The sequence below is a fragment of the Strigops habroptila genome, chromosome Z (genome assembly GCF_004027225.2).
Source record: "Strigops habroptila isolate Jane chromosome Z, bStrHab1.2.pri, whole genome shotgun sequence".
Taxonomy (NCBI): domain Eukaryota; kingdom Metazoa; phylum Chordata; class Aves; order Psittaciformes; family Psittacidae; genus Strigops; species Strigops habroptila.
Window position 1 is genome coordinate 31564180 of NC_044302.2, and position 24024 is coordinate 31588203.

A 24024-nucleotide genomic window follows, 5' to 3' on the forward strand; every position below is an offset into this window, starting at 1 on the left:
TCAATGTCTGTGTAATGTAGAGAGTTTGCGAACTTTAGTCTCGGTCCACAATCAGCTCTAAATGCATATGCTGTATGTCATTTAGCAACTAGCAACTGTTCAGGAACTATCATAACTGGTACAATATTCTTGGAATTTTAGAGAGAGATATAATGTCCACCTACTGTCATGTTTTATGATGCCTGTGGAAATATCTCAAATCTGGTACAATGCTTCAGTGTCAAAAATCTGAGAAGGTTGGGATTGGTAGTTTAATATTTATGTTTACCCTAGCCATGTTGCTTTTTATGATATGGCACGACATAATAAATTATTAAAATACACAAAGATGAAGCTTTCATTCAGTTCTGTCAGCAGTGTTTCTGTATAATTTTTATCATGGAATTTATTAGGATGAAAGTTTATCATGGAATATTGCTATGTGCTCCTTATTCTTGTGGCTACAAAAAATTTCAGTAGTACATAAATAGCCAGTGATAACCAGCACAGCATCTTAGGGACCTTGCTAAACATTTACCAGAATTATTTGGCTAGAAAGGAAAGTGCACCCTTTGAGATTGACAATAAAAGGATCAGTGAAGAGACACAGATCTTCACAAAAGGCGAGTTACGGTTCTGGCAGAATGAAATTTAGTCAGCAGCAATGACCACCTACTAGTTTTACAAGCAGCTGCCACGAATAATTTGCAGCCCTCAGCAATTGATACTTTTGACAGTTACATTATCTGTGTTATATATGCATGGGATGAAAAAATCTGCAGTCTCTTCACTGTATCACCAGTAGTTGATACTCTTTAGATGGCATGCATCTCTGATAAAACAAGTACAAAGGAGACACATTATAGAAAATTCAGGGAGAAATACTTCTGACATATGCTATACATGTAATTTCTTTATTTCTGTTATCTCGGAATTATTCTGTACCAAAAGACAGAAATCAATGCGGTAGCTACAGAGTGAAGCTTCAGACAGAATTACACCAAAGACACTCTCAGATGGCTTTCTGAAGTTCTCATTCAAAAATATTTCGCCTCTCTCTGAAGTCTGCTGTGCTACACTGATTCCAATTAGCCCTACTGTCCTTTGCCTTTCCATTGATATCCTGAAACAATCTCTCCAAGAAGATTTAACTTAATGATATTAAACAAGATCAAATTCAACCTAATAAGGGAAACTGACAAAGACAACAGCAAAAACTTCTGGAAATAAGGTGTTTCTTAAGGCTTTCATACTGTCCATCTGTTTGAATAGTCATTCTTGTTTTTCTTAACTCCCTGTCTCTCATAACTTGATTGTGTATGCTTTAGACCATGGACTGTATCATACTCTCTGTGATTTTTCAAACAGACTGAAGAGTTTTTACTAGTATCTTCCAATGGTGCAGACACCTACAAGCACCTATGGCCGACTAACAAGGACTTGCAATGATAAGAACAGTTTTATAAATGTCTTGAGTTTTTCTCCGTCTATTCCAGCTTTCCTTGGGATCTGATCTATGAACAGGCAAATGCAGAGCTCAGTCTGTACTTCAAAACAACCAGATTTTACAAAGTAGAAGGAAAGTGTTGGAATGGAAAATCAGTTTTAACATGAAAAAGCAGCTTTGCGAAATATTATGAACTGAATTGAACCATTACATTTTTAGCAAACATTAATTTTTCAACCATTTCATTAAAACTAGCTTTGCTGCTAATCATGCATTTTCCGCAAATTGCTTTATAATGTGTTAATCCACCAAGATTCTGAATGCAGCACAGCATGCTTGATTTAAAGTAGTTCACAGACCTACTTTGACAAGACCTGCACTTTCAGGAATGCTGAATGAAAGCTACTTGAACTAGAAGACTAGCTCAGAAAACTTTGTAGTAATCCTGTTCACTCTTGCCCTTTTATTATCACTGAAGTTCACCTTTGATATGCAAACATATTAAAGAAGTATTTAATGCTACTAAATGAGTGAAAATATTAGAGTGATGGCAAGCAATGATTGCTGCCATAAACCAATAAATGTTTTTTCTGTGATTTAATAAACATAGCTTCTATTCAGTAAACCAATCATTGTTTGATGTTTGAATTTATTTCCATAAAAAGATGTATCAAGAAAAAAAAATGTTTCTGACACTTGCAGCTAACATCTTTTTCTCGTGTACAGAGGACGCAGGAATGAGACACTCAGAATATTTTAAAAGAGGAAAACATGTTTTTTTTTTCTTTTTTTTTTTCCCAGTTGGGGGATATGAAGAATAGCAAGACTAGTTTTCCCTGCTCTTGCTGCAGGATTCATTCCAGTCCTTTTTTTCAGTCCATGCTGGCAAAGACATACTTTCGCCAAGTTATTTGTTTATGGGTATGTTAATGGAAACAATATTAACAGCCTCCCTTCCAGTTTTCTCTTGAAGTTATTTGATCTGTTATATCCATGCCAGTTCTCCCTTTGTCCGCAGAGCCTAAAACAAAACCAAATGAAAACTATGTCAGTTTTTGTTTCCTATTCCTGAAGAAATGAGAAGTACAAATCTACTTTTAATTTGGTCACATTTGAACATTTTTTTCTTAGTGGAATATCTTAGCTAATACTCATTTAGTTTTTATGCTGAGTGCTGTGATAAATTCAACCCTTGCAACTTGTAACAATAGTGGTGGTGTAAAAATTACCATTTGTCATGGTTTAACCCCAGCCAATAACTCAGCACCACCAGCTCACCCTCACTTGTGCCCTTCCTGGATGGCATGGGGAAGAGAATCAAAAGAATGTAAATCCCACTAGTTGAGGTAAGAATAGTGCAGTAACTAAAGTACAATACAATAGTGCTACTGCTATTACTACTACTAATAATGGTAAAGGAAATAACAAGGGGAGAGAGTATAAAACTAAAAGGGCGAACGAAGGAAAAAAACAGTAAACACAAGCAATGCACAGTGCAATTGCTTACCATCTGCCGACTGATACCCAGCCCGACTCAAGCAGCGATCTGGGCCTTCCAGATAACTTTCCCCAGTTTCTATACTGGGCATGATGTGCTGTGGTATGGAATACCCCTTTGGCTAGTTTGGGTCAGTCCTCTCTCTGCTTCCTCATGGCTTCTTGTGCCCCTCTCACTGGCAGAGCATGAGAGACTGAACAGTCCTTGACCAGGGTAGGTGCTACTGAGCGACAACTAAAAGCATTGGTGTATTATCAGCATTGTTCACAGACTAAAGCCAAAACACGGGACTGCACCAGCTATTAGGAAGAAATTTATCTCAGCCAAAACCAGTATACTATTGTATTGAAAATACTTCACTGCAGATTTTAATCCTAGCATTTTCTTGATAGACAGGTGAAGTGTACTACTAAGGATTTTTCCTCTTCAGAGACCATTTATGTGCTCTAAAGAAAGAACATACTTTCATATAATTTGAAAGTTCCAAACTGTCATTTAATCTTTGTGAATATTTGGCCACATAATAAAGAACATTTTCATTCTCTCTGTGGCCAAGCCATTTTTCTTTCAGTTTTCCAAACCTACTCTCTTTCTGTACTGCCTCCAGTAGAAAAATCTAAGAAAACTGCAGTTTCATAAAGTTTCATAAACTTTTGCTGGGGAATTGAGTGGTTTTTGCACAGATCATTCTACCCATGTAAAAATATGGTGCTACAATACCTCTTCCAGTGTGATTTAAAAAGTTGACAACAGTAACAGAATTTTTTAACACAGTCATTACAAGTGTAATTTTTAGACTCACTTCAGCCAAATAAAATCTGCTGGAATAATGACTAATTATGATTATGAGTCATAATAAAATGAAATTTCATGAAGTCTGAATGGTACAAATCAAGCCAGGTATGTTTTGAATTAAATTTATGAGGTAAATATATAATAGGGAGAAATGACTGTCAGAGTGGTGTTTCTGTTCTTTCTTTATCTTTTACCTTTTTCCTCTGTCTTGAAAATAGCATTAATGCAAACAGATCTAAAAATTGCAAGTTAAAAGATGCACATATCCTTGAACAAGAAAAAGACCAAACAATAGTATATTTAACATTTTGTTTTATAGGGACAGAATTTTATTTTATAGGGACAGAAATATTTTTTCTCCCTCTCTATGGATCATTTGTTCCTTAAAATAAGTGATATGGGAGGAGAATGAAGATTTTCATAGCAATTGTTGAGTAGTCAAGTCATATGTTTTGAATTTCTGACATATTCCAGATTTTTTCAATCTTCATCTGAATAATTGTAAAAACAATACTCTGTAATGGCTTAGTGAGGCAATTTAGAATGAAAATGCTTCAAAGAGAGGATAAAATGCATAATCTACAGATTTACAATGTTTTGTTAGAGAATGGAGAATTGGTGTCAAATTATTTTAAGGTCATCTAAACACCTTTACACTTTACCCTTTCTTAACTATAAATTGTAGTACTGATCATGTCTTACAAAGCAGAACTTAAACAAAAAAGACTTTATATATGTAGTGTCTGATTTACTTTTTAAACTTCATGCTGGACATAGATGTATGTGCAGCAGGCATGAACATTTACATTGAAAATGCACAAAGGTAAAAATATTTTTGACAGAATAGTTACTTTTTGTTACATTAGCCTTTTCATCAAACATAAGATATTTTGCAGATAGTCCTCTTTTTCTGCTACTTTTTCAAATTTTTATGGGTGAAGTATGAAAAGACAAAATGTGGAACAACCAGGATCTAGCCCTCAATCTGAATTAAAGTCTGTTTGATGTAGTGCAGCACAGCTTCTGCCTGACGTTCAGATACCCCTTACATGGAAATATGGATAAGAGGGGAGAAAGGAAAAATGCTGATTTATAGGTGTCCCCCTTCATATGACATTGTGATTTGTAACTCAACTTTCCCACTGCATGGGTAAATTCTTCTCTCTACTTTCTTTAAGTAAAAAAATTGTTTCTCATTTAGGAAATAAAATACAATGTTTTTGCAAGAATATGAAAAATTATTTAACTTTCATCTGATATTGAGGAAAGCAAAAGGTAAAATTTGTCATGTAGCTAGGTACTGAAATTATTATTTTTGCTACTTACCTTCCACATTCAATCATATCATCAACTGGTATGAACTTTGCTAGCTAACCAAAACTGAAACCATTAGCATTTTGAAAAATCTATCCAGGGTAGATTTTGAAAATCTATCCTGACAGCTTTTTAGGACCCAAATTTCTCAATGGCACAAGTATCTGGAGATCATTTCCATGACAGCATGGTTCTATTTTCTGAGCCGTCTTTGGGTCTTTATGTTATGCACTTCTAATAGAAGAACAATTTGAGTTGATATAGTTTTTCATATACCTATGGTAAGTTACGTATATTGAATCTCTTTGCAGCAAATAGGATATTGAATGTGCGATTAATGAGGAATGGAACCATCAACTGAAGCAGCATTGTACCACGTTCTACAAAAGAATAATTTACAAAGCAGTTTGTACATGCTGTCCTATTTTCACAAACAGCACCAAAATTAAAGTAGATTTTTCTAATCTAAGAGCAGGGCTTTTATTTTTCTTTTTACAGATTAATGTCAAATATATGTATCTGTGAACATTTGGACTAATGTGCATCTGACATTTTCTCTATGCAGACTAATGTCAAATTGTCATGGTTTATGCCCAGCTGGTAACTCGGAACCACGCAGCCGCTCGCTTACTCTCCCTCTTCTTCCTCCCCCCGCTCCCGGAGGGATGGGGAGGAGAATCAAAAGAATGTAACTCCCACGGGTTGAGATAAGAGCAGTCCCGTAACTAAGGTATAATATAAAACCACTACTGCTACCACCAATGATGATAACGATTAGTGAAATAACAAGGGGAGAGGATACAATTGCTCACCACCCGCCGACCGATACCCAGCCCGACCCGAGCAGTGATCTGGGCCTTCCGGGTAGCTCCCCCTTGTTTATATACTGGGCATGATGTGCTGTGGTATGGAATACCCCTTTGGTTAGTTTGGGTCAGGTTTCCTGCCTCTGCTTCCTCCCGGCTTCCCCTCCTCCCTGGCAAAGCATGAGACTGAGAAAGTCCTTGGTCGGAGTAAACATTACTTAACAACAACTAAAAACATCAGTGTTATCAGCGTTATTCCCAGGCTGAAAGTTAAAAAACACAGCACTGCACCAGCTACTAAGAAGGAGAAAAATGACTGCTATAGCTGAACCCAGGACACAAATATACATGTATGAACATTTGGACATAAGTGCATCTGCCAGTCATCTCCAGGCTGAGCAAAGCTGGTGCATTCTAAAGAAGTACCATGAGCACTTTTAAACAGTTACAGATCACTACTACCTTCCTGAGAGGCTGAAATCTTTTTTATAGAATCATAGAACGGTTCGGTTGGAAGGGACCATAAAGATTATTTAGTTCCAACCCCCTGCTGTGGGCAGGGACACCTTCCACTAGATCAGGTTGTGTCTCTCTATCATGGCTTAATCCTTTGCTTGCAGCACTAGTAATAAAACTCTCTACCACTGACATTGATAAAAGAAAAAATTGAAAATATTTTGTTGTAAACTTATCACCAGTAGGTGGTGAGTTAATTACATAATTTAATATAAATTCTGGACTACCTGGTTTACCTGTTAATCATCTCTCATATTTACTCAAATTTTTGATAGTGTCAGAGTTCTGTTCTCCTTACCTACATTTTATTATTCCAAATGCTCCCTCACTGCTATTCTGGGAATTTTTCCAAACTTCTATGATCTGTGCATCTTTGCACATTGTGAGAAAAAGAGGATGCTCTCTAATAGAACAACAATGAACAGCCCAAGAGAGATTTACACTCTGACAAGCAAATTTCTATCAGCTCAAATTGCCTTGCTTGTTAGGATTGTGATTAGGAGAGAAAGCCTGACTCACTAAAAAATTGCAGTTGCTTCAATTCAGAAAAGCCATTAACAGGCTGCCTCAGTCATTTGATAACTTTCAGAGCATCAGCATCAGCCACAAACATACAACCATCTTGATTTTTTTCAAGCAACTGGATAGCTGGAGGAACTGATCCATACCCTCTCTGCTCAGTATTTTAATTACTTCTAAAAACTTTCAGAAAAGAGGATTTTATGCTTACTACATTTTAGAACCAGAATATGCCAAGAAGATAAAAGTATAAACAAACCGACTCCTGTGTTCCTGTTCCGCTCTGCCACTTCCATTCTGGTTAAAAACATGCAGCTGTTTTTTGTTGTTGCAATCCATGGTCTTCCATTACACCAGGAGGTGCACCATCAGAAAGTTCCATTTATGATAAGAGCTGGTAAAGGAACAACAGAGAATATTTTTCAGGAAATTGTTAAAACTTTTCATGGTGCCTTTTCAGAAAGTCAAGAAAAAATTTGGTCAGTGTACTCAGGCAACTTCTGAGGATATATCAGGACCTTTGAAGGATAATTACTGCTCTCCATATTAGTGTTCCTTCTCTTAATCTATCCCTGTATTGTATGTAATACAGATTTTCTTCTTGCTCTTCCAGTATTTCTGAAAGGAAGAGAGAAATAAATATGAATTATGTCTTAATTGTTAACATCTATATCCTTATAACAGGGGTATTGTCACATTTCCATGTTCTCCCAGCTTTGTTGGTTCTTCCACTTTCTGCAACCCTTTATCACAAAAGAGATGATGACAATATTCTGCTGTACCCCCAGGTAACTTTCATTTTATGTTTCATCAGAATCTCACAACGGCATCTTTTGGCTGGAATTTCTGCTGCCTTTTTGCATTATGCTCCCACTGATTATGCATGAACTGGAGCCTTAGAGAATCTTGCCTGATGTGCCAGCAGAAAAGGGGTTAGTGAGATCTGATCTGAGAACAGTTTTAATGGAAAATGACCTACGTGAACACATGGCTCATTTCTGGTGCTGAAATGTAGGAAGATAGTTTTTCCTAGATTTCTGGGTGGTGCAGGAATAATTGTAGCTATTTTTGTTTCCAAGTTTACATTAAATTGTTCTAGGCATTGATAAGGGAATCACTGATTTTTAGTAAGCTATTTAGCTGAGACCAGTTTTGCTGTAATCACTACACTGGTTCCTGACTTCATTCACACACACACTCCCCATCCCCCACTTTTCCTCTTTATTCACCCTAACTATGAATTTGGTCTTCTAGTGTCCCTAAAGGATTCTGGGCTTCTCCCTGCACTGACATGTATTTGAACAGCTAGGAGTAGACAGCAAGAGCTCCTAATAGTTCACGGCTGAAAGGGACATATATGTATAACAGGGATGTATATATGAATAACATTTACTGAATACTACAGTAAATCAATTCACCATTCACAGGGAAAATGAAGAAAAAGAAAGGAGTGCTTCTGGGCTCTCTTTAGGATCCATAGAGAAATGTATTCGGTTAGAGAAGGAACTGAGTGGAAGCGACTAATATAAGAAAATACTTGAAATAAGAAATTCCAGTGTCATAGAGTAAATGCTTCAGTAGACAGAAAAAGGCAAAGAATTGTAATATGTATTCTCTCCATGCACACTGCCTGCATAGATGTCCATCAACTTGCTAGAGATCACCAAACTGTTGGTTGTTCCTTGCTGGTACATGTTTGATACCCACAAAGTAGAAAGCTTTCCAGGACCTCACTATAAATTTAAGCACAGTCAGAAGAGAGATCTCATGAGTTATGCACAATGGATGAATACCTGTGAAAGAAAGGAGGTGTCATCTTGAAATTAAACCTCTGTATGAGTCACTGTAAGAATCACCTTTCTTTCGTCTTCACCAGCTTCAAAATTTATTCACCATTCCCTTATAGGTATTATACTCACCCTCCAATGAGCTCTAAATTACAGCTTTCTTACTGCCAGTTTCATCCAATGGCAGATTAATCAGAGTATATATAGACTTGATATTCCAATACTATGCAGTGAGAAGACATTCAGGACAACATGGTCTGACTCAAAATACTGTATGTCTTTTAAATAGAAGGATAGGTTATATAGACATATTAACAGGTAGTTATACTAAGTATCTGTGGTTGTGTGACTGGGTTTTGAAAATGGAAAACAGTTCTTTGCCAGGATATTTATAAGTGGTATTTATTAAATCTTTACTCCATACCCTTTTATAGAGAAATACCCTTTATGAGGATCAACTGTATGAACTGTCGTATTACCCTGAGAAGACAAAAAGACACAGAGAAAACCCGAAGGCCTGATTTATCACTTGGTTAGGTGGAGTAAGCTAAGAAACTAAGGGAAACGGAGACTTTTATGAGGCTACATTGACATGTAAGTAGGTTGAACATATGTTTCCTTTCATTTGTTCACGTGTTTCTCTTGGATGTAATTATGGTATTTGATTGGGGTAGCTTTTGAGTATTGGGAGAATATTTATAACCTACAAAAATTGTTTTTCAAACAAGGACACTATAATTGCTTATGCCAAAACAATTTAAGTTTAAAGAGCTTGAAATTGTTTATTAAAAACATTTAGACACAGCATTTTTGGAGCACGTGAAAATTTCAGGGAAAAAAGGAATGATCTAAAATATCTTAAAAATATTAAATGCTTATAAATTTTTACATGTACAGTCAGACATGAAATTTGTTGTCACTGAACATGTGGTTTTGGGCTAAGTGAAAATTACAGGCCAAAATATTTCATCCTGTTTTGCAAAAGTCTTTCTCTGACACAGGATGAATCATTCAAAAAAACCGGGAAAAACTTATGAATAATATGGTGTGGGCTTTCTCGAGAAAGAAACAGGAGACCTGGTTACCCAGGACATGGAGAAGGCTGAGGCACTCAATGGCTTTTTGCTCCGGTCTTCACTGGCAAGAGTTCCAGCCACTTTGCTCAAATCAGAGAAAATAAACGCAGGGATTTTCTGCATTTCTTCCTGCATGAGAGAATGAAGAACTGCCCACGGTAGGAGAAGATCAGGTTCAAGACCATCTAAGGAACCTGAAATTGCACAAGCTCATAGGATCTGATGAGATGCATCCACAGATCCTGAGGGAACTGACAGATAAAATTGCCAAGCGATTATCCATCGTATTTGAGAAGTCGTAGCGGTATGGTGAAGTTCCCTGTGACTGGAAAATGGGAAATATAACTGCCTTTTTTAAAAAAGGGAAAAAAGAAAGACCCAGGGAACTACAGGCTGGTCAGTCTCACCTCAGTGCCTAGCAAGATGATAGTGAAGATCCTCCTGGAAACTATGCTAAGGTACATGGACAATAAGGGGGTGATTGGTGACAGCCAACATGGCTTCACTAAAAGCACATCATGCTGACAAATTTGGTGGCTTTCTATGATGGGGCCAGGGCGCTGGTGGATAAGGGAAGAGCAACTGATGTCATCTAACTGGACTTGAGCAAGGAATTTGGCACTGTTCTGCACGACATCATTGTCTCTAAATTGAAGAGGCATGGATTTGACAGATGGACATCTTGCTGGATGAAGAATCATCTGAATGGTCACACTCAAAGAGTGCTCGATGTCCAAGTAAAGACCAGTGATGAGTGGTGTCCCTCAGGGGTCGGTGTTGGGACAGATCCTGTTCAATATCTTTGTCAGTGACATGGACACAAGGATTGAGTGTGCCCTCAGCAAGTTTGCTGATGATACCAAGCCATGTGGTCCAGGTGATAGGCTAGAAAGAAGGGATGGGATCTAGAGGGACCTTGACACGCTTGAGATGTGGGACGGTGCCAACCTCTGAAGCTCAACAAGGCCAAGTGCAAGGTCCAGCACATGGTTTGGGGCAATCCCAGGCACAAATACAGACTGGGCAGATATTGGATGATGTCCTTGAATTAAGATTTTTCTGTTAGTTTTTCTTTGCTGGAAGATTATAGAAGTTTTAAAAGAAGAACTGTGACTATGTAAAAGGAAAAACATAGACTAGGAAAAGACTGACACATATTATGATGATAGTTTATTATAATTACGCAAGCAGAATTGAAGTTTGCCTCTGCCAAAGAGTGTGCAGGTTATTGATGACAGAGGTTTGTGTAGCATGGCAAGCCTTATGAAGAAAGGGTATAAACCAGGTTCACTGGTCTGTGATACACACTGTGTGTAATACTTGCTTTAAAGCCAGCAACTTTTTCTTCTTTTAGTGACAGTATATGATTTTTATTTTCTGAGTTCTTAATGAAACAATTAAATCAATGTCATAGTTGCCATTTCAAATGCTAGACCCAGGCAAACGCCAGAAAGGCGAGACTAGGTTCCCAAGTTCCCAAATCCCCTCCCCCTAAAAATATATGAGATTTTTAAAAGTTATTTTTGAGCTGTTACATATGACCACTGATGCCCCTCTATAGACTTATTTTAATATTAACAGACTATTTTCTTCTAATATGTGGAAAGAGGAGACTGTGTGTCTATGTAAGATTTACTGCCTTAATTGAATCAATCTGAAATGTCTGAGCTTGTCTATTTTAAAAGAGAAGGTCTCTATTCAAACACTCATATTCATTTCATATATCTGTATATTTGCAACAATTTCTTGCTAAGAATTTTAACTGCAACCACTGTTTTTCAGTTCTCTTCTCTGGTTGATTTTGCATGTCTTCCACCTGAGTTAACAAGAATGGATTTTCCATTTCTATTTTGCACATCTTTGCATCCTTGAAAATGTGCATACAAAAAATTCCTATATGAACATTTCAACACACACGAACATTTCCAGAACGTAGTTTAAGAGCTGCACATCCACAGTTTTTATGCCACATCCACTATCATAGGTTTTGCCCAGGACATAGAAGTAGGTATTCTGCATAAATCAGTCAATTGCACCATACTCTATACACAGTTAGACTATCTGGCCAGACACATAGGAAGCATGATAGTTTCTATTTTCCTAATAAAATAATATTTTATCATAAATGTGCTGTTTTACTAATTAGCTGCTATGTTGTTATAATTGTAATATATCTTTTAGTTTATCTTCTTTTCTTTTATAAACTTGTTCCCATTAAACTAACTATATTAGTCCTTTGCTGTTTTAAAATTTCTTTTCCCTCTAGAAGAACAACCATTATTCCATTTTATTAACATTGGAATTACGCTGGGTAGAGGTTAGCAAACCATACATTACCCATTATTTAAATAACTTTGCACTTCTAGCCACATTAAATCACTGATGCAGTTGTAATTTATTTGGTATCCTAACAATTTTGATGTTAAATCTATGCCTCCTTTGCAATTTCAATGGCTGACTATGAATCAAGTAGCCATAAACTTTAAATCTTTTTTTGCTTTGAGATCAGTAATTTTGCTTTGCAAGAAGGAAGGACTAACGCCTAAAATTTGTAAAGAAACTTAGTCCTTTTTATTCATCACAGAAAGCTAACATATGGACATCCAACTTTGTTTCTGAAGCCAGTGATTAATTATAGCAGAAAAGGAGAGAAACTTTGTTGAATGGCAGAATCTAACCATCTTTTTTCTGTAGCTGAGAATCACTTAGAAATAGAACTCCACAAAGTAGAGAGAAGATTGCAATGTCCGTCTCATAAAATGTACGGACATTGTAATATGCTGTAATTTCAATGAAGGCTGTTTAAGCAGTTGTTGATTTTGGTTAGATTTAATAATCTTCCTTTACTCTGTTGTCAGCTTTCCAGGGGCTACAGCTCGTGTCAGGAATACCTATCTGCTCCAGTGTGGGTCCTCCATGGGCTGTGAGGAAATATCTCTGCCCTGGCACCCGGAAAGCCTTCTCCTCCTCTGACCTTGATTTTTTTTTCCCTTTCTCGAGTATGTTTCCACAAAAGTACCACCATCTTGGGTGAGGGATTCAGCCGTGCATTCCACTGCAGTATATTCATTTGAGCTGGCTGGAACAGTCATGTCTGGCACAGGGCAATCCCTGACCACAGAAGCCATTCATGCAGCCCCCATTCTACCAAAACTTTGGGCATCTGTCCACTTGATGCTAGAAAACCCCACTTCATTATTATTATTTTCTAATAATATCTTGCCAATGGAAGCCAGGGTCTCTAAACTGTATTTTTTAGTTCAACCTCTTTAGTTTGGATAGAATTAAACCAGAGACAAGGCTGACAGAATTTGAGTCTGACTGCTATCAGAAAGATTTCAAAATCTTCCTGTGTTGCTGCTGGGCTCTCTGCCTGGCTCCTCAGCAGTCCTTTCAGCATGCTGACACATGGTTCACTGCCCACAAGCCCTGAGAACATCCCTCCCTGGCGCATGGTGCTGCCACGGCTTCCAGTCCCAGTGGTCCAACAGCTGCCACATAGCCAGGGTCTGTTACCTGCAGAGAATCATTCCAAAGGCTTGCTTTTCATTGCTGATCAGAAATAAAACAAGTTTTAAGATATAAACACCTTCACAAAACTGAATCACAATTCTTCACACAGTTTTATATTTTTTTTCAAATGCAATCCTATCCATTAAGAAAGAATTCAATGTTTTAAGATTAGATAATTATATTTAAGTATTTAACCCCCTTACTCTTCATCTGTTCTCGTACTGTGACTTCCTGTGGACCGCAGAGACTTTTTTTTTTTTCAGGTTATAATACCACTATTGCATGTTTCGTAGCTGATGTGTCTGACATTGAAAACAATAGATTTCAGTGCTATTCCTGAGATTTTTCTGATCTGATTTTCAAAAATTAAGTACATTAATGAAGCAAAATCCAGATTCACACTGAACTGTAGAAAAGGAAAGAACAAAAGCTAAATAGAGTAAGATAAACATTTCTGCTTAAAAGGAGAGCAAGAAATAGGTGAAGCCCCAGATATTTTATGGATCTGGATTGCTTTGGTACATGGTAACTTGAAATTAATTTGCATGGAGAAGCTGGAAATTTATCTGATCTTTGAAAAAAATCAGCTGCCTGACATAGCATGTGTTGTTATTAACAACACATAACAGAGAACTGCAGAAGGAGCACAGAGTAATGCTGGAGAAGGGAAAGAAATTCAATAAGGAAAGTTTATAAATCAATGTCATGAATGCAGACTTGAATTCATAATCAGAGTTTTGCAGAACAGGAGAAGGACAGTCAGGCTTTGGAAAGAAAAGTAAGAGGTAGGAAGGAAGCTTTTATTATTATTTATATGTTTTGGGCTATGACAAATGTAAGAAAGAGTGGAAGCAGGCCTAAGTTCAAATGTAAGATTAGGATATGTATTTCACTTCTTGGTAGGATTTAGTAGAGTTACTGGGTAAGAGACATTCTTTCCTAGAGACAGGTTTTTTCCCGTTAGCTGGTCCGTCTCTCCTCTTCCTCATCATAAGCCAGACAATGTAATGCATGACCTGTTTCTTCATAAGTAAAACCAGGTGATGTTCCAACCTGTCTTACAGCTTGTCTGATCACCTAGTATCTGATTTAGAAAATCAGGTGAAGCCTTCTTAATCTGTTGGAACCCTAAAGGATAAGTGACATTGTCATGTTAAGGGGAGATTTTACCCCAGACCTTTATGTTTGATGGGTCTGTCAGCGTCCCAGGAAAGGTGAGAGCCTTGAGCCCGAATAGCCTATCAGAGCGCTCTGCAAGTACTCTACCGGACAGAGCGCACTATGTTGGAGGGTGTTTTGACTATCCTATTCAGGGGTTCATGGTAACAGATTCACCCATAGAGTTAATTATTCAAGTTTCCGGAAGCTCCCGCAAAATGGATCTGAGCTGAGAATTTTTATTATATAAATTTGTGACAGATTAAGCATCAAAGATTGCTGTTGATAGTACACTAATGGCAAGAATAATTGTGAAATAACATATACAAAAGCTAGCTAGAATTAATCATTAAGAATGTATAGAGTATGGTTGTTACCTAATAGGTGTCCTTATGGGAGGAGAAGTCAGGTTTCACCAGTTGACCAATCCCAGTAGTTACAATGGAGTCTTCCCTAATTTCTCCCCTTTCTAATTTCACATATTTGCACAATTTAGCCCAGGTTAGTTACTCCCTGTAATCCTCCCATGTTTACTGATTGGTCAATTAATTTACATAAGGTTACACCATTTAATTCCTTACGCATTCTCAGGGAAAGGGTCTTATAACCTGGGCAGGGGTCTTTTGACCTGTAGGTATGATTTTTAGTATTATAATGAGGTGTCGTGTTCTAAACCCAGCCGATAACTCAGCACCACACAGCTGCTCGCTCATTCCCCCCGTCTTCCACTCCTGGCGGATGGGGAGGAGAATCAAATGAATGTAAATCCCACAGGTTGAGATAAGAACAGTCCAATAACTAAAGTACAATACAATAGTACTACTACTACTACTAATAATAATAATGATAAGGGAGATAACAAGGGGAGAGAATATAAAACTAAAAGGGGAAAAGGAAAAGAAAACAACAAACACAAGTGATGCACAATACAATTACAACCAATACCCAGCCCAACCCAAGCAGTGATCTGAGCCTTCCGGGTAACTCCCCCCAGTTTATATATTGGGCTTGTCATGCTGCGTTGTGGAATACCCCTTTGGCTAGTTTGTGTCAGGTGTCCTGTCTCTGCTCCGTCTCAGCTTCTTGTGCCCCTCCTCACCAGCAGAGCATGAGAGACTGAAAATCCTTGATCAGAATAAGCATTACTTAGCAACAAGTAAAACATCGGCTTGTTATTGGCATTGTTCCCAGATTGGAGCCGAAAACACAGCACTGCACCAGCTACTGAAAAGGAGAAAAATAACTGCTACAACTGAACCCAGGACATGAGGGTATAATGAGGATAGTTCATCTAAAGTACACTCTAATCATGTTTTGCTGGCACATCAAAGCCGTATTTTGACGATGTCCATATGTTTTTCACGATGTACCAGGCTTCAAGGGTAGTCTTGCCTGATTAGGGCTTTATTAGCCCCATTTGTTAATATGCCTACACAAGGGCAAAGCCTCCTCCTCAGGTATCAGTTGTTTTCGTTAGTGTTGTTACTTGGTCATCCTTCTGACCTTTTAGGAGACCCTTGTGCCTCTTCAGGCTTTTCCTGAACACAAGTTTCAGTTTCTTAACTACAAACATATGGAGCTTGAGTGACTCCAGTCATACATATTTTATTACTGACTGGTGTAAAACTCTCTCACTTTGCTTTTAAAAATAAAAATATAGCTTCCTTATTTGGCATCTCCTACGTGGCTTATCATTACATGGCACCTTCAAGTTTCCAGTCATGCTGGACTACTGCAAGAACATAAATGTGTCCCTTCCCAGGCTGGGAAGAAGTGGGCTCAAAAGTTCTGGCAAGCAATTTTATAAGCCTGTTTATCTTGTGCACAGAAAGAAGCTAAAGATGTCTCTACTCCTGAATGAATTGGTGATGTAGAATATTTAACTGTAAAATCAGAAAACGAGCTAATGAAATCATCATTAAATTTTTAAAGGAAACAGGAGAAAACCTGAGAATCCAACTTTATGAACTTATGACTGAAAATGACCATGTTAAGGCTGAGGTCGATGGCCTTAAAACTCTGCTCGCTTTAACAGAGAGCAGAGAGAAACAGTTGTTGGAAAAGCAATCTTCTGTCTCAGTCAGACAAGTCTGCAGATCGGTGCATTGTACAGATTCTGAGACTTTGAACAGGGACATTTGGTATGACAGTGGTGATAATGAGACCCTGGAGACCCCCAGTCACAGCTCTCAATTGATTTCTCTATGATCGTTAGTTAAGACTGAAACTGCTATTCCTGCTGCTGCTGACATTCGCACTACTGTGCATAAAATCCCCTGGTCACCAGCAGTATTACTGAAATTACAGAAAAATATTCAAGGCAACCAAAAGAATATGAAATTAAGTTATGTGTGGTGAGTTTCCCTCATGGGAGGGGATTGAATTTTATTAAGTGAAGAGAAATCAGGAGGTTATTCAGGACACTTGTATTACTCTTTCAGGAGGAAAAATGGTCACATTTTATCAGTATGTGTGCCTTCAAAAAGCCAACTTTAAGCTTTCTTGGTTGGATGCTTGTTGAAAGATTTTTTTAAATTCTTTTTTCTAATATATTTGTCACTAAATGTTACTGAAAGTTTTTAAGAGTTCTTTTATGATGTTTATAGGGGCCTTGCATCTTCTCTTAAGCCCAATTTAATTTTGTTTTTATACAGCAATAACAAGAGCAGACAAATAAAGCCAAACCTCTGAAATTTATACAACTCATACTTCATCAGAGGATCACTCTAGAAGCCTGTTAAACTCAGGCAAAATCACATTGTCTTCACTTCCAAGGCAGTAAAACAATTTCTGAGCTATACTCATGCTTTTATGCACTGCTAGTAGGAATCCGAATTGTCATCAGAGACCTCTAGCTGTCAAATGGGGGAAACTTTGTAAAAGTTTAGTGTCCATTACAATTAGAAAGCAGACGCTTGGATAGCTAGATAGAAATTGAAGCGAACAAAGTGTTCACGTTTCTGTACTGTAGCCTGCAGAGGACTGCAGTGCTGAGTACTTACTGGTGGCAGCATTATAAATCCATGTTCACAAAGGCAACCACTGCAGAAGCCTTCATAACTCTCAATATGAATGGACTGCCATCTGCCATCTAGCTGAAAGTCAGCAGAGGGAGAGTTGCAATGCACTCTGGGGTAATAAATTGTCTCTACTGATAACATGGGATGGTCCAAATAATGATCACGAGACTTGTTTTTAAGATAAAGATGGCTGAATTACTCTAGCTTCACAAATGACATTTATCTTTTGAACTGCTTCAGCATGTTGTTTGTTGAATTGTCAATAAATAAAAAGCCTCAGACTTATAAGGTTGACACATTTTGAAAAGCAGCATGTTTGTGACCGGAGTTCATGATTTATATTTGTTAGAAATCCGCTAAGTTGCAGCTTAGCTAACATGTCAGAAGGGCACTCAGAGTGAAGGAGGTAAACAGATATTTAAGATTTAGTCCATTACTCCAGTTGTAATTAGGACTGCTGCACTCTTCCCCTTCTGCTGCTGTTACTAGAAGTAAATAATAAGAAATAAAAAAAAATTTTTGGTAAGTAAGTATGGTTATTGATAGTGACTACCTAAGGACCACAGAGTCCAAAAATAAACTATTTCTTCAGGTCTAAAAAAGTTTCTGGATCAGTTATTTTGAAGAAAGGGTGTGAATAATATCACCTAAGTGCTAGAACTGGTGTCACCTTGAAATGAGTAATGAATACTAAAAAGTGTGGTAAAGGGCTAGATCTTTGTGTTGAAGGTAGAAATCTGCTTGGAGTTTCTCTCTAGAATTTTGGATTTGTTGAGATAGACTCTTCTAGTTGGAATTTTTTAAGTAATAACATAAAATGTTAATAAAAAAGGAAACTGTCCCTCAAACTCATCACATGATAAATAAACCACACAACATATAAGAACCCTGAATTACTTTGTGAAATTAAAACCTCATTCTGAATAACACCTTTTAATAAACTTTTATAAGATGGATTATATGCTTCATTCTCTACAGCTTTGTACCACGGAGAGGAATTACATGAAATGTTTTCTTGAGATGGCAAATAGCTCAAGATACTATTCAAAATGTGTCATAAAACTTGTTAAACTAAACGAAACATTAAGTGTTTGTCAAGAGCTGAAATGTCTTCTGTGCTCTTAGGTCAACTCTCATATAATGATTGGGTAACGTAACCTAAAGCAATCAAAATATTTAAAACTAAATTAAACAAACATAAATATATTTTTCTCTTTTTTCTGTGATTGTTTATCTTCCTCTTTATTTTGTGTGGTTTTTTTTTTTTTTTTTTTTTTTTTTTTTTTTTTTACTCTAGCAGATATATTTTTAGCTGCTAACATACAGGAAATATTTCAATAATTTTAGCAAAAATAATTTTAGTGAAATACTGTTTTCTTGTGTTCAGATGAAATTTCATATGTTTCAGTTTATGTCCATTGACTCTTCTTCTGTTACTAAGTACTACTGAAATAAGCCTGGTTTCATCTTCATTGTTGCCTCCCATCAGGTATTGATACACATTGATAAGATGCTCCTGATCCTTCTCTAGAATAGTGTCAGTTCTTGAAGCCTTTCCTCATAAAAAAGGTGCTCCAGTCCCTCAATATTTTTGTGGCCCTTCACTGGGCTCGCTACAGCTTCTTGCCCAGGTTTTTTCTAATGCAACCGAACATACTGTTTGCCGCCTTTGCCTCAAAGGTGCATTGCTGGCTCATAGTCAGCTTGTTGTCCAGCAGGACTCCAAGGTCCTTCCCTCTAGAGCTGCTTTCCATCCAGTCAGTCCCCAGTGTGTAGTGGTGCCTAGGCATATTCTTCCCCAGACATAGGACTTTGCATTTTCCCTTCACTGAACTTCATGAGAGCCCTCTCAGCCCAATTCTCCAGTCTGTCAAGTTCCCTCCAAATGAAAGCATAATGCTCTGGTCTATCAGCTGTTCCTTCCAGTTTTATTTCACCTGCGGTCTTGCTAAGGGAATGCTTTGTCATGTCATCCAGGTCATTAAAGGCAATGTTAAACAGGGTCGGCCCTCGTATTGACTCCTGGCACACACCACTGCTGAATGGCCTTTAACTGGACATTGTGTTACTAGGAACAGCCATTTGGACCTGTCTCTTCTGTTTGTTTTATGGAAACATCACTGTCCATTAACCTAAGCCGTACATTGTCAAATTGTCTATAAGGATGTTACAGGAGACAATGTCAAAAGCCTTGTCAAATTCAAGGTAAACAACATTCATGCTTTTTCCTCATTCAGCAAGCTAATAAATTCATTGTAGAAGGTTATCAGGTTGATTAGCGTGATTGTCCCTTTGTAGATCTATACTGACTACTTCCAATCACCCTCTTGTACTTCAGGTGTTTTAAAATGGTTTGAGGAAAGATTTTGTCCATCACCTTTCCATTATTTGAAATTTGCAAGCAACATTGAGAGAAATAAATGAATAAATAAATTTTAAAGGAACATGAACTGTGTATGTTTTAGTAACTTGAGGATATGTGTGCCAGAACCAGACTGTGGGACAATGAGAAATAGCAGGTGAAAAGAGGAGAGTGAGGAAAATCAGAAAATACATTCAGGGAGTTAAAAATTAGTCAGTTACTATACTCCAATTTAAGGATTAAGGGAAGTGTGTAAAGCAAGTAAGATCATATATTATACTAAGACATAAGTAGAGGTTGAGGTAACTGAAACTAAACAAATTACAGTAGAGGTCAGTCCAAAATACCTATCCAAGTTTTTATCTGTTTGACGTTTTACCTCCATTCTTTTTTTGTCCAAACTGTTCTAGCCAGTAAAGTAATAAAACCTGAAATGTTGGTAATTAGTTATGGCATATCAAGGAACTGAAAAAGCATCTTTAATGGCATTGTGCAGACGCATCTATATAAGTACTTGGTCTAGGAAGGTTTTCAACTAAATTGCCCTGTTTTTCTTATGTGAATCCCTAAGTCTCAAGCTGGATTCCATACTAAATCAGAGATGCACAGCTAATGTGCTCCGTCTTATGGAAAGCATTCATTCCTTGGGACCAGACTAAGCTGAAAATATGTATATAGTGCAGACAATGGTTTCCTGGAACCATTTTACTTCTTTTTGCTATTATTGCCCTGCAGCACCTGGTAATTTTCACGTGGTCAGTCCTTCACTGTTCTTTGCTCCTGCGTCTGTTATTTCTGAAAAGGATGACAGAGGCTTTGAAGAGTAAGAGGAGAGAAAAGATAGTAAAGTATTCATTACAAGGTGCTCCGTTGTTTGCACCAAAGCTGCATACCAAGAGTGTGATTGATTGATCTGACAACTCCTCCTACAAACACAAATGTGTAGAAATAGCAATTTCTTCTGGTGAGATGAGATTTATAATGGATGATCTATTCTTCTATTTTTTTGTGGAAAATCATACGTACCTGCAATTCATTTCATTTGAAAAGAGAGAATGTTACATTTGGATCAGACAAATTAACCAAAATCATTGCAGCATAAAAATTAAATTGGCCTGAACGTGATTGTCGTGGTTTGAGCCCAGCCGGTAACTCAGAACCACACAGCCGCTCGCTCACTCCCCCCCACCACCTTCTTCCTCCCCCCGCTCCCGGAGGGATGGGGAGGAGAATGGGAAGAATGTAACTCCCACGGGTTGAGATAAGAGCGGTCCCGCAACTAAGGTATAATACAAAACCACTACTGCTACCACCAATGATAATAACGATTAGTGAAATAACAAGGGGAGAGGATACAATTGCTCACCACCCGCCGACCGATACCCAGCCCGACCCGAGCAGTGATCTGGGCCTTCCGGGTAACTCCCCCCGGTTTATATACTGGGCATGACGTGCTGTGGTATGGAATACCCCTTTGGCTAGTTTGGGTCAGGTGTCCTGTCTCTGCTTCCTCCCGGCTTCCCCTCCTCCCTGGCAAAGCATGAGACTGAGAAAGTCCTTGGTTGGAATAAACATTACTTAGCAACAACTAAAAACATTGATGTTATCAGCGTTGTTCCCAGGCTGAAAGTTAAAAAACACAGCACTGCACCAGCTACTAAGAAGGAGAAAAATGACTGCTATAGCTGAACCCAGGACACTTGGAAAATGGCCAAATAAACCTAAAAGAGGGGCAAGGCTTACAAGCCTATCACTTCCAGATTAGAACTGCTAGTTTGTAAGGTGTTGCATTTTGTTCCTCTATAGATCAGCTATAAAACCCTTATATGGCTCTTAGCTTCTCTTTATTAGGTTGAAATACTGACATATTCAGCAATACCCGACTGATCAAATATCCCAGTATACAAAATTCACAATGTGATACAAAAGAACTTAATATTAGTAACTGCTATTATAAAATCAATTCTTTTCTTGCTAATAGTCACAAAGTCTTATATGGACAATCCATTCTGACAACCTGCATTTCAAAGCTGAATAACATGAAATTGTTAAATTTTGAAATCAGTATTAAAAGATATTTAATTCCTTTTGGTATAGAAAAAAAGAGATAATTCAAAGAAAAGAAGAAATACATTTGAACTTTCAAATAAACACCCTATAATCAGTAGAAGTAAAAAAGTATGTGGTTATGGAAACTAGCATAAAAATAAAGAAATAAAACTAAAATTAAAGAAAGCCAAGAAAACAACTACAGGCTATACGTGTCAGGGACTTACGCCAACTATTTTCTGGAATGGAAATTATATACATATTTATATCATCTATATTATGAATTCCTTACTAAAGAAGAGTACATCTTTGAGTCCTTACTGGACACTGAAAAGAATTAATAGCAGTAAGAAACAAAATTTAGGAAATTCTACTCAAAAAAAAAAAAAAGTGATATAAATAGGAAGAGACCGTCTTTTCTAAAAGAGCTGGAGAAGTGACAGAAGCATTCACAGAGGGATCATATCAGCATCATTAGAACAGGGAACAGGGACCCAGAGCGAACACACGAAAAGCAAACTTCTACATGTAATTACAGGTAAAAATCTTTCCCTTGTAGTAAAAAGTTTTACTTTGCAGTAAGCTGTTACTAAACTATATGACACCATTCCTGTATTATCTGCTTTAAGTTGCCAAGTCTGTTTGGAAATTTCCAGTGTAGTGTTAAATTAACTACTTTAGCCTGTGACTCTGATCTTCATGTTTCTACATATTTTTCTTGTAAGTTCAGTAATTCAAAGATCTCAAAAAAGAATAACCTCAGAAGGTCTGCTGCTCAAAAAAGCAACATTTCTGTTGCAAAAGGAACACATTTCTTCAGACACTTTATCAGGCTTAACTACATTTGTACCATTAGTCTCCCACATACACCATAGGATAGACAAAGATCCTAATTCAATTCATTAACATGAAGCTGTCAATTCAAGCTGTCACAAATATACACATATATTATATACATATATATACATATTAACAAAATCTCAGAATGAATATTTGAAATAAATTATGTGTAGTACACCAGTACTCTGCCTTATGAGTTCAGTATGTGAAGCACTACTCTTACAGTTTTAAGCAGCATGGATCTGGACAAATCTGATGAAATGTTCACCTATTACCAGACGAAGTTTTAAGGACAGAAATGAAATGTATTGCTGCATTTGTCTGTGTTTTCTGAATGATCCCAGCTCCTATAGTCTACAGAATATCTTAGACAAACTCTGTGGTCAGAGCTGCTACAGAGACAAAGGAGCAACAGATCAGTATCAGCACAGGTTCAGACTTCTTTGTTAAAGTCACTGTATAAGTAAGGGAGACCCATTTGTCACAGTCTACCCTGAATTCCAAGTGGTATTGTAGAAATTTAAAAGACATGTTAGGATTCAATACAACCAAAAAGTCTACAGAATGTTTTTTTCCCATGTTTAACCATGCCTGTATTTGAAAATTGAAAAACAGAACAACTAATAGAGTCAATAGGGTCTTATTATTGAGACCCTTATTAGGGTCTCAATAGAGAGAGGTCTTTGGTGCAGTCGTTATGCTACTTGTTTAATTATAAGTTATCTGAGAAAGTCGAAGGGAGGAAAAGGTAACAAAACATTCTGCTCCTAAACAAACATACCTATATACGTGTATATATGTGTATATGTGTAAACATACACATAAGTTAATCTCAAAATATGTGTGCCATGTGGGCCCCTCCATCTCTAGAAGGTATAACTGAAATAGTATGTTACAACAAATGGCTCCTGTATAAGAAACAGGAAAATATTATTGCTCCATGAAAAAAGCTGTTGAAATGTAACTGAAATGAGAAATGGCAGAAATGATGAATACGAAGTTAGAGTTCACTGTAGTGAAGTATCAGTACAAGAAGTGGGGGAGCCACTAATTAAAACAATTGACAGCTAAACAAACAAAATAAGATACTTCTCTATGAAACAGGGTAAAGTTAATACTAAATATATACTAACATTCAAAAAGAACTTGACAAATTCATGGAAGAAAAATCCATGAAAGGCTATTTAAACACTGGGGTAAGATCTTTCTTGCACAAAGTGAGTGCTCAGTCACTGGAGCATGGGAAAATATTCATGGCAATTAGCACTGCATGCTTGCTCTGGTTTTATATACTTCCAAGGAACCATTATTGACCATGGGTGGAAACAGATATCTGTCCAATAGA

General features: G+C 37.3%; 1 long non-coding RNA gene across 2 annotated transcripts; it reads right to left on the reverse strand.

The window, feature by feature from the left end:
- Nucleotides 1-875: 875 nt before the first annotated feature.
- LOC115619880 lies at nucleotides 876-21197 on the reverse strand. Of its 2 annotated transcripts, none has more exons than XR_003995144.1 (4): nucleotides 21157-21197; nucleotides 7393-7492; nucleotides 7134-7268; nucleotides 876-2447 (listed from the first exon to the last, which is right to left on the reverse strand). It is a non-coding gene; the product is annotated as an uncharacterized LOC115619880 (long non-coding RNA). The 2 variants fall into 2 exon arrangements; XR_003995145.1 differs by lacking the exon at nucleotides 21157-21197 and adding an exon at nucleotides 14786-14908.
- Nucleotides 21198-24024: the final 2827 nt, after the last annotated feature.